This window comes from Elaeis guineensis, chromosome 9, assembly GCF_000442705.2.
Source record: "Elaeis guineensis isolate ETL-2024a chromosome 9, EG11, whole genome shotgun sequence".
NCBI lineage: Eukaryota > Viridiplantae > Streptophyta > Magnoliopsida > Arecales > Arecaceae > Elaeis > Elaeis guineensis.
This window is the reverse complement of record NC_026001.2, coordinates 71003185-71013314: the sequence shown is the minus strand read 5'-3', so window position 1 is coordinate 71013314 and position 10130 is coordinate 71003185.

Genomic DNA, 10130 nt, shown 5'->3' with positions numbered 1-10130 from the left:
CTCAAAGGTCGACATCTCAGGATGACTCAGACCAGACTTTGATCCCTCATATCTAAACTATTTTTCAGATGCTCATTGCTCAGTCTGAACGTATTGAGCAGCTTGAGGGATATATGCAGAGTTTTAGATTTGCAGGAATAAGTTTTAGCCTTAGCCCATCCCCAACCGTAAGAGAACATCACGGAGGTCTCAGATCTATCTGCAGAGGTGGCTAGACTTCGAGGAGTTTTAGAGAGTGGATTTGACTTTTTGAGGAGAGAGATCAAGGGCTCCAGCGAGACTATCTCTACTTAGTTTAGTACCCTAATGCAGTTTGTGTCAAGAGCCTTGGATCTTTTGGACACCATCAGACTTTCTCTTCTAGCACAGTCTGTAGCTTTTTAGGTTCCAAGATCCTCTCGCCCTCTACTCGTGCTGGTACTTCTATCCGTGGTCGAGGCAGACGTGGTCGAGGTTGTGCCCGTGGATTTGATCCTACATCTCTTCATCATATCTCTGACTCTTCAGATTCTGATCTCTCTAGCCATGATATCTATTAGATTTAAAATAGTTAATCTTTTTTTATTTTTGTCTAGGACCTATTTTATGGCCTTTGTATTTTGTTGGCTGATTGACTCTTGTATAGTTGTTATCTATAATTTTTGTATGATCTATGTATTTTGACTTAATGTATTCAGTCACATTTTAATATATATATTTTTTATGCTTTGAATTTTAATGAATGTCTTTGGATTAATGTTTATGAATGTGATCAATTAAAATATTTTAATTATAAGATATGAAAAATGACTCATATATGTGTGATGAAATATCATAAATAGCAATATCTTCTAAATGAGCAAATTTATATGTCTTTTATAATTGCTATAGTGAGGAAGAGTAGAGAAATAAACAATGAAAGAGGAGGAGTAAAGAAATAAAATATGGTATCAAAAAGAGAGAGTAGAAAAAATATGTCCTTTATGTTATCTTTTTTTTCTCTCTTCAAAATTTCTTAAGATCTTAATTGATGTTGTCAAAAGGGAGAGTAGAGAATCAAAAATCGAGATCGAGCAATAAGCAATAGAAAAATAGAATCGAGAGTAATAAGCAAAATTGTCAAAGCAAATGAGCAAGTAAAATTATCAAAGCAAATGTGTCAAAGAACCAAAATTATCAGTAATTTTCAAAGCAAATTTCAAACTGATCTTTAAACTACTCATGATGTATTTCATTCAAATAACTGGCTATGATGTTTAAATGATGCATCTTCATAAATTTGAAATTCATGTTTAATGCTTTATATATGTTATACTCTACTTTTGCTCAAGTATTTTGTCATCATCAAAAAGAGAGAGATTGTTGCTCTTTGAATTGATTTTAATGATTATAAAGTATTTGAGGAGGTTACTAATGATTTTGACTTGAAAAAAATTTATTATTTTTCAAAGGCAAAATCATAATTTTACCAAGTCCTAATTCGAAAGCCTCAAAAGCAAGAACAGAAGATTTGTGATCTATTGAAGAAAATTTTATAATTTTTGAATGTATATTTTGAAAAAAAATAATATTTATAAAATTGAGTCGATCCCATAAGTCGACTCATGTCAAATGGGGCTGAACGGCATGCTGTTTTTTGGCTGGCACATCCAATTGGACTATTTTTTGACTGGCACACCCAATTGTGTCGATCCCATGAGTCGACCCCTGTGCATGAGTCGATTTCTGTTGTTGTGTACATCAAAATTACAGAACAGTCATTTTCTATTCTGTATTATAGAAGTCGACTCCATGAGTCGACTCATGTGTATGAGTCGACCCCTGCGATGGAAAAACTCCGTAACAGCCAATTTTTTAGCTCGTTTTGGCGTATTTAATACTCATTTAAAGATCTCCAACAGCTCTAAAACTATCCAGATCACTCTCTACCATCATTTGAAGCTATAAAAGATACTTAAAGGAGGGAATAAAGTAAGATTTTTCAAGCATTCATTTCAACCCTAAGCAAAGAGCCTTCTTGAAGTTAAAGAAGCTTTCATTTCAAGTTCACCAACCCCTTAAGAGCTCATTCAAGTCTTCAACAATTTTGAGGAGAATCAGAAAAGCTTCTTCATTATTGTGTAAAGTATATTTAAAGTTTTATTTACTCATTAAAGGAGCTACATTTGTATTTTCGTATGATTAACTGTTATACTCTATTTTTGAGTTGATCTTTAGTTTTGAAAGGATTTCAAAATGTGAAAAGATTGATCCGAACCTTGAATCGAATTATATTGAGTTGGTTTATACTCGAGAAATAAGTGTTCTAGCTTGGGATAGCTAGAGTCAGAGGTACCAACATTGTATTCTTGTTGAATACGGTTTAGTGGATTTGAATTTCCAAGTAGGAGCTTGGGGAGTGGATGTAGGTACAAGGTTGGCATCGAACTACTATAAATCTTGGTTGTTTGTGGTGTGCTTACTTATTCTCTATCTTTTTTTTTTTTTTCTTGCACTCTTACATCTAATATCTTTACTTTGCTTAAATCACTCACTTTAACTAACTTGCCTTTTATTACTTAATCCTTGTGGTTCTAGATTAATTTTAAATTTTTAAAAATCCAATTCACCCCCTCCTCTTGGGTTGTATATCTGGGCAACACTATTTCAATGTGGAACTTATGGAATGGTTTCATGGGCTGAGAAGAGATTAGATGAGACGCCAAAACCAGGAGATTTGTGCTTGAAAAATTCAAAGAGAAAGAGGTGCGGCGTGAGGGTGCAGGGCATGAGGTTTGTTCATGCTCCTTGTCTCTTCTTTCTTACACAACTAAAGGTTGGTTGTTTTTGATATCTTCTCTCCACCTTTTTGTCCATATTTAGATATGAGTTTCTCCTCTCCCCTTTGTCCAAAAGTTGGATAAAATTTTTACATCTTTAATGTGAGATTTGATGCATGGGTTATAGGAAGAAAAGAGAAGAAAAGATTTTTCTCATGATCTCTAGCATAGAGATCAAGGTCCTTCTACTTCTTCTTTTTCTCTAAGAGTGTCTTGAGAGAAAAGAAGATTTTTCACCCTCAAGATGCGATCTCTATAAGGGAGCTAGTACCCCAGTGAGATCAATAAACTTCTGATCAGATCAAGGTCTCATGTGGATATCCGTAGAGGTCGGACACTTGTGCGGCTTTAAGGGACCTTCAGAAGATATTCATGATCATCAATTCACAATAAAGATTGATCCATACCAAGGTATGTTCTCTATTTATTTTTCTCTATTTAATTTCTTTATCTGAATTCTATTTTATATATGATGATCCTATTTATGGTTTGAAGATTTGATCTTATACATGCTCAGATTAAATTAAATTTAATATGAAAATTTTAAATTTCACTGTATATTTATTTTGAAAAATTTTTACATGCATGAAATCATAAAACTCTAACAGTGGTATCAGAGCCATGTTGTATGCATGAGATTAGGATTTAGATATGAAATCTGTAGAAAAAAATTTCAGATTTAAAAGTTTTGATGTCGTTCTGACATAAAGTTATCTTGACATAACTTGTTATGCTGTATGGTTATTCTAAAATGATATTAAAATTTTTAATTAAATAAAATTTTATATCTAATTTTTTCAACATATATGTGCTATATGTTTTGTTGTTTAGATCTGAAAAGAATTTTGAGATCTATTATGATTCATATATATGATATATGAAAGCATGTTTAGAGCTGAAATTTATTTCTATAATTTGAACTAGTTTATGTATATGATACATATTTATATGTATGATCGAAAAATATTTTGAGATCAAAATATACTTTTTATATAAAGAATTTAGATCTAAAAATTTTGATTTAAGATCTAAAATTAGTGTTTGTGCATGAGAGATTGGTCATGGATAGATCAAATTAGGTCATGTAATTGGATTATATCGAGAGTTTCTAATTTGATCATATTAGATCTGAATTGATTTAGCAGTTGATCGAACTGAGTCAAGTGTTGATTAAGGTGAGGTTCACAGATCTTAAGATCATATAATTATTATTGATCGGATCGATTGACACCCATATGTAGAATCGATTAACCTAAGGATCTAATTCGACTCTATGGCTCGAATTTGATTCACCCAAGCTAATCTATTCGGATCAATTGATCAATTGGTGTCTAAAGCAAGTAATTAAAATGTAGTTATTTAATTAATTTTGTTCACTGATCTGTCCAATTCATTAGTATCTAAGGAAAGCAACGAGGGATCCCCATCAATCTCCACTTATCTGGTCAATTTGGTAGATTGAGTATGAAATATGATTGCTTGGTGGTTTGATTTAGCCCATACCAATAACATCAGTCATATGATGATTGATTAGATGAGATCTAAATCTAAATCTCTCTATAAATATTAAGTCCAATGGTTTTTCACTATTATAGATGTGCGGGCGTACCACCAATATTGATTGTTCTCAGTTGGTCACAGTGGTTCAGTTGCATCGAGAACATACAACCACTCTATTAGCAAAGAGTTGCTCCAGGATAAAGATGGGATTAGACCCAATAACTGTTAGGTAATAGACCCAATAATGACTTTGCACATGCCTGTGAATGGTGGGTCTGACTTAACTAAAGAGTGTGGACAATAACTGTTAGGTGAGCCTATATGATTTAGAGATTAAGTGGCTATAACATACTTAAAAAAGTATCTAGATAAAGAGTTATCCATGCATAGGTATTTATTCGTGTTACCAATAACTGTTAGATGAGGTGCATGACATCAGTGAGATCGCAGCACCCACTATAAAAATCTAATTGTTGTGTTAAGATTTTTATTTCTCCACTCAAAGAGTGTGAAAGATCGGATAAAATAGTGGGAGTCTTTTTTTGCATTTAAAAGTCCTTAGAGCAAATTATAAAATAAGTACGAATATTTGCTCTCTACTATTCATTATTTCTGCTTCTAACCCTCTAGCTTAAATCTTAGATATCAACTAATTAACTGAAACTAATTACATAAATTGGCTTACAAACCTAAAAATTATTTTTAATTTTAGAAAGCAATGTTCTCTATCAAGTTATTCTAATATTAACAGCATGTCCAGTCTAAAGTCAATGAGCTATACTTGATGAGTGGATGGATAATGATAATAAAGATAAGTGCTATATGTTAAAGTCCATGATAGATGAACTCCAATATATGCATGAGCACGTGTTCACTACCAATAACCCATTAATTTATCTATAAGTATTATGAGGTGATCAAAGTCGTACAGCGCATAAGATGCGTGATGGACAGTCGGTCTATGATCGTTATTTGATAATGATCGAAGATATTAAGGAGCTTGAAAGGCTCAACATGATCATGCACAATGAATTACTTACGGATTTGATCCTATGATCTCTGATTAGTTTATATGAATAGTTTATGATAAACTACCATATGAAAGACCATCATGGCACCTTATCTGAATTGATCAAATTGTTGCTAACAAAGGAACCTTGAAAGAGTTCAGAGGTAAATACCTGAAGAGCCTACAGAAATAAAGACACGTCTAGAGTAGGCATGTTGAAATTACTCAATACAATCCTTACAATTTCCTCTTCTTCTTGTTGAGCTATAGACTCTAGTGATTTTTATATATAGAGTCGATGGGAAGATGGAAGGCTGAGAAAGTAATCCTTAAATTGGCAATAGGGCAAGAGTTGCTGCTGTGGCCATAAGTGTCTGTCCTTTGTGATTATCGTTTGGATTTAGTTTTTAGAGACAGTCTCTATCATTTGCATGGTAATGCATCTGTGAACTTAATTGGGCAAGCAGTGTTTGCCATTGGATTTGAGAGATCCGGAGTTAAGATAAACTTGAGTATATGTCAAGCCTTAGGCTAACTCATATAGGAGAAGAAATGATTAACAAACTGAAGAAATATAGATTTTGAGCTCATTGACTGTTGAGTCATATCTAGTTTGTGCATCATTTCTTTGAGAAAATATGACCAAGCTATTTTTGTGGGACAAAAGAAAAAGATCACTGAGATACTTATCCTTGTACATATTTGATGTGTGTTGCCCATATGATGTGCTAACAAAGGAGTTATCTCTACTTTGTTACCTTTATCAATGATCAGTCATGGTATGGGTAAATATATGAGATACAAATCTGAAATTTTTAAAAGATTCAAAGAATTCAGATGTAAAGTAGAGAAGCAAATCAAAAAATTTCTAAAGGTACTTCGATCGGATCGAGGATGCAATACTAAAAAAAAAAATTTCATGGTTATCTCATAAAATAACATAATTTCATATTGAACCTCTCTTAGTATATCTCAGCTCAATGAGATAAGAAGAATCATGGGACTATATGAAATATGATCTGATCCATGATAAACTTTACTGATTTATTTTGTTTCTTTAGGGACATGCTTTATTTCTATGAAATTAAGTTCTCTCTAAATCAATTTCTACCACATCATATAAGATATGGCATGGTGAGAACTAAATCTTGATTATTTTGAGATCCAGGGATGTTCAGCCTGTGTCAAGAATAGCAGGTGGATATGTTAGAAGACAGGTCCATAAAGCTTATCCTAAAAGAATTTGAGATACTATTTTCTGATAGGATCACAATATGATTGTGACCTGATATGCTATCTTCTTAAATAATTGTTTAACCAAGATAAAGCAATGGAAGAAAAGTTAAGCTCGAAGAGAGTGTCTCTGAAGAGCAACGAGCCGTAGGACCTAAAGAACCTATTTATGATGACGTATATTCCTCCTCCACCTCGTACACATAGTAGGATCTTCAATCATCTTGAAAGGTACTTGGATATGCTTAACAGAGGATGTAGAGAAAATCATTTCTCATAAGAGATAGGGAACATAGAGATGATCCCAAAATCTACAACGAGGCGATATGAGACATCGACTCCAAGAAACAGATGTGAAATAACTTTTTTAAGTAGAGATCTTTTGAAAATTTCTATATGGAGTAACTTATAGATTTCACTTCTCGTGATATGAGATCACAAAATCTATAATAATTTTGGAGTTGGTTAAGTCATTCGATGATATGATCAAATTGTTTGATCAGAAATGGAGATTATAGTTTTCCAAAAGGATTAGTAGGAGTGTCCAATACTAACATCGGTTAAAATATGGTTGTATATAGATTTCTCCATGAAAGACATATAGCAAGTGTCCCATAAAGATCTATAGAGATAGATGCAATTGGATGCTTGTGTTTTCATAGATAAAGTACAGAGAATGGATACTGAAAGGGTTCAGTATAGAAATCTCAAAGAGGAGTTTGCTATCCTCTCAGGCATAGATGTATGCCATATAATATACTTGAACTGATATAGTTATTATTATGAATGTCACGAGTAGATATCAGTTGTATCCAGACTGTGAGTACTGGATTGCTGTGAAAATATTCTTAAATACTTGAGAAGAACTAAAGATATGTTCTTAATTTATAGAAAGATCAAAGCTAGGAGTGAGAGGATACACCAATTCAAACTTTATGTCTGATATTGATGGTAGAATATCTACATCATGGGTGTATTCTTGTGTCGATACCTTGGAAGGATTTCAAATAATCGAACGATGGAAGCTGAGTACACTGTAAATGTATAGGATGCATTCTGGTTCTAATATTAGTTGCAGAATTAGATGTCATGCCATCAGATGCCATGACACTATACTGCAAAGACAATGGTAGTATAACCCTTGCTAAGGAGCCTAGGTCTCACCCGATATCCAAACTCATAGAGCAGTAGAACATGCGACTACCTCAAGTAGAAATACATAGAGGTGTAGAGAGTAAACTCCACATGTGATGTGGTTGATCCACTGGTAAGTCACTTAGCTAGCTAAAGACTAAAGCCTGTCTTGTGAAGATGGAGCTTGGTACATGGCAGATTGACTTTAGTGCAAGTGAGAGATTGTTGGATGTATGCCCTAGAAGCCAATCTTGGCTGACACATATCATATTTCTAGGATATGATTTTGTACTTATTGGATATTTATATTATCATTCATATTTTATGTGTCCATGAATCATCGAAGGGATTAACAAGATGATAACACATATTCTCAAAAAATTGAGAATTTGAGACATATGTCATTGATGATTAATTCCTAAATTGCTTCTGATCATAGGATCATCATGAAAATGATGATTGATTCAGATAGACCAGTGCATGGATCACTTTCTTCGAGCAAATGAATCTTAAGTCTGTAGTGTAGAGACACTGGAGTGAGAGTGCAGGTGGTTGTTAGAGAATAACTAGTACTGAGCATGACCAACACAAGAAGTCACATAAATGTCTGCTCACTCGTTAGTGACTTTCTCGATACTACAGTTGTATGACTGGTCCTTTGACCTACGGTGCTACAGCTGCTCGTAGTGAGACAGCTGGAGTTTGACTACACATAAACATCGATCTCAATGAGCCTTTGTAGTGAATGTTAGCGACAGTTGGTCCACTGTAGGAGTAGGATGTGCACCTAGATGGGATATATCGACCCTAGCAGAAGGGAGTAGTCCTATGAAATTTAAGAGGCTAAGTTCTTAAGTCTATAACCATAGCAGTGTGATTGATAGAAAAGAGATTTCATAGAATCACATATGGATTTGAGTTGATTGAATCTATCATATAACCGATATTAAGGTTTGACGATTCATCCATGACCTGCCATCTGATCAGAACTTATGATAGAGGGACTGTATTATACGTTAACTGCACCTAGAGATTCATCATCTTTTATTCTGTTGGATTGCCACTACATACTGTTAGGTATCACTAGTGGATTGTGAGACTCACGAGCATCATCTTGATGATCGATGATCCTTGATGGACAGAGTTAAAATTATTCCAATCTATTGAAAAGAGTTTCAATGATATTGTGATAGAGATCATAATGTATCTCATTACCAAACAGAATAAAATCTATGAGATCACACATAAAGAGAATTTTATCTGATCAGATGGTTGAATTATGATTATGAATCATGATGGAATTTAATTATTAATTTGATTGATGATTAATTCAATACAAAAATTGCAATCAAGTAACTCGTTAAAGAGTTAGTGAGTTATAGAAAGATTAATTAGTAATAGGATTGCTAATTAGCTCAATTGATTAAGCTATGGAGCTTGTATCAAGTCTAATTAAATTAGATTTAATTTGACTTGATATGGGTTTGATTTGATCAATCCTAATTGGATTAGAAGATAACCAAATTGGATCGAAGAATGATTCTCTGTTGAATTAGGATTTAAATTTGACTCAACTCTTAATTAGATAGGATCTAAACAAGAATATTTGAGTTTCTATTTTGGACTAGAAATTCTTATATTCATGGGTGCACCAAATCCTAATTAAATTAGGATTAAATTGAGTTTAACTCAAGCACTTAGAAAGAGTCTAAAAGGACTAGGACTCCTTCTCCAAGTGGGCTCCAAATCAGGTTTAATTTTTAATCTATTTAAGTTTAATCTGGTCCTAATATAATTAGGATTGGTTAAGATTTAAATTGATTTAAATTAGCCACCTAAAAAGGAGTCCTAATTAGATTAAACTCCTCCCTTCATGTGCCTTGAACCAGCCCCATGTTAAACCAATTTTGTGGGCCAATCAAAGCCCACTCTAAATCAGATTTAAGATGCCATATCTCCTCTCCTTGTGCATATAATATTCCATGGGAAAACCTCTTCTTTCTGTGTAAAATCTTGGCAAAATATCTAGTGTTGGATGGCATCAAAAATCTTAGAGTCCTAGGTGTTTTGGACTCCTATCTCCTAATCAAAATAAACTCTCTTATGCCTATTTAAATGTGGGACTTATGAGACATTTTCATGGGCTGAGAAGAGATCAGATGAGATGCCAAAACTAGGAGATTTGTGCCTAGAAAATTCAAAGAGAAAGAGGTATGACGTGAGGGTGGAGGGCGTGAGGTTTGTTCATGCTCTCTATCTCTTCTTTCTTACACAACGAAAGGTTGGTTGTTTTAGACATCTCCTCTCCACCTTTTTGTCTATGTTTAGACATGGATTTTTCCTCTTCCCTTTATCCAAAAGTTGGATAAAATTCTTACATCTTCAGTGTAGGAATTTTGTGCATGGGTTATAGAAAGAAAAGAGAAGTAAGGATTCTTCTCATGATCTCTAGCATA